The sequence below is a fragment of the Lycium ferocissimum genome, chromosome 4 (assembly GCF_029784015.1).
Source record: "Lycium ferocissimum isolate CSIRO_LF1 chromosome 4, AGI_CSIRO_Lferr_CH_V1, whole genome shotgun sequence".
NCBI lineage: Eukaryota > Viridiplantae > Streptophyta > Magnoliopsida > Solanales > Solanaceae > Lycium > Lycium ferocissimum.
Window position 1 is genome coordinate 29180863 of NC_081345.1, and position 2537 is coordinate 29183399.

The following is a 2537-nucleotide window of genomic DNA, read 5'->3' on the forward strand; positions in this document are numbered from 1 at the left end:
AAATTAATTAGCATTTTTAAATAAACAATTCACTATCTAATCAAATAATTAACAAATTATTAACAAATAAACAATTGGCTTAACAAAAACTAAATAAATAATTAGCTAGTCTAACAATTGAAATAACTAATCTAACAATTACCAAATACTAAATAAACAACTAATAAACAATTAACAAATTAACAAGAAATAAACAAATTAAAAAAAAAATTAAAAAAGAGTTTGAAAACGACCCTTTTGCGCCTAAAAAAAGTGCGTAATTTTTTTTTGTCCATATCCGCTTTTAATAGTAATGCTTAGGTTAATAAATAAACAATTAACAAGTTAACAAATGAACAAAAAAAAAAAAAAAAAAACGAAAAACGGGCTGAAAAACAACCGCCTTTCGCACAAAAAAAAGTGCGTAAAAGTTTTTTTCATATTCCTAATAGTAATGCTTAGGTTAATAATGTAATAGAAAAATCGTAGTGAAATACCTAGATTGAAGCTTTGATTTTGAGTTTTTGAATTGAATTATCGCTTTATTGCGAAGAGAAATTTATTCTTGAAACTTGATATACAAACTTTTGGGTTGAAATCAAAGAAAATGATGTTTTTGATCGCGTGGGACCTCGGGAAAGGGACCTTTAATGCTGATTTTCATTTTTTTTTTTTGAATTCGGGGGACCCGATGGGGGAAGAAGAAAGGGCGATATATCGCCCTTTACTTCACAGTTAAAATAGCGTAAAGAATTTTAGTGTAAAGCTACACTTTGGATTTTTTCTGCTTCACAAAATCGTCTTGTAAAAAATTTACGTTCTTTTTTTTTTTAATGGGTTATTTTGGTTCCAAAAATTTATTTTTGGTTTACAAAAGTCTTGCTCCCTCATAAAGTGGTTTATCTCTGCCTCTTTAAGCGATTCTAGAATCTAAAATCCCCCCTAAAACCTAAAATTTTCTTAAAGTTAAATAATATTTTAACGATTTATGTAATGTACTTTTTTAGGATTTGAAACAGAAGCACTTTTGAATTGTGTTTTTCAAAATCTTCAATTAATTTTATACGTAAAATAAGGGAAAAAATGACTGTAGAAAAGGGAAAAGGGAAGAAAGTAACTGAAAAGTAATACTCCTAAAAAAAAGTAACAGTGTCACAAATTTAGCTTTGAATTGTTTACGTTTTCTTTTTTTCTTTCTTGTACAAGTCTTACTTTTCAACCTCCAAATTTTCTTCAAGAGATCCCTAAAAATCTGCATCCAATACTATTCTACCTTATTTGTCTCCCAATTAATGTAATTAAAGATTCCCTTTCACTACCCCTAAATTAATTTTCTTCGATTATCACTTCTTCCTTTTTATTTTTCTCCCAGCAAACTTTGTCATTCCTCTTTATTTAAACTCTTCTAAGGTGCAAAAAAGAAACCATAAAATAGAATGATGAAAGAAAAAGAAAACCTTAAAAGCACGTGTCTCTAACATGGTTGGAGAAGTGACTCCCAAATTTTGAAGGTGATAGATCCTTTTTGATAGTATACCATTTCTGAATTGGTATTTTATCAACAGTAATACCAGTTTTTGAAATTGTAGGGTCTCACTCTTCAATAGTGCCGTCCGCATTGAATTGTAACGTCACTTTCAGGAGGAGTAGTTGAATGTCTTGTTGCGTGTGTTTCTATTCCGGTGACACTCATATCGGGGATGGGTTGCTGGAGTCGAAACCCGTCAATATATTGGAAGAAGATCAAATGTCTTTAGTGGGTGAAAAGAAACTGATTACATGGACAGGAAGTGATCCGTCTCTTTTATTTTCAGTAATTCACAAACTATTGTGGCTCTTCGGTTTGTATGTCGCGAACTGTTGCGACTCTTCGGCTTGTAATTAATGGGAAGGTTGTTATTTTAGGAGTTTTAAAATTAAAAAAAAAAAAATAGGAGAAAATAGATAAATTTATTTCCTGATCAATGAGAGATGTCACATGGCGGGTCTAGTGCCCTGCTTTATATTATTACTAGTTATGTGGGCGATCTTAGCGGGGGCGCTGAATATAAAAACAGATATTTTAACTAAAGAAATATAATTTGTGTTAGTACAAGTGTACAACAACAACAACAACAACAACTATATACTCATTTGTAGTCCCACAAGTGGGTAGTTATATAAAATAAAATTTTCATTCCACTCCTTTAATATTTTAACTTCCATTTTGATGAAATTATTTAATTCAAATCAAATTTGGAACCTAATTTGACATTATAACTTATGTATCCTAATTTTTCAAGTTATTTAGTTCTAAATAAATAATCTATACATAGTTAATGAACTTTTAAGACAAATACATAATTTAACTTCATGCACAGGAAATGGAGGCTCCTCTCTTAATTAGGGATTAGGGGTTCGAACATGGATATGGAAAAAAAAAATCTTTGGAGGAAGCGCTCCCCCGAATAGGCGCGATGCGGCGAATTATCCGGATTAATTGGGCTCAAATGCGGATATCGAGCACCAATCGAAAAATCAAAAAACGTGAAAATGAGGTAGGAGGTTCGATAGCTTTT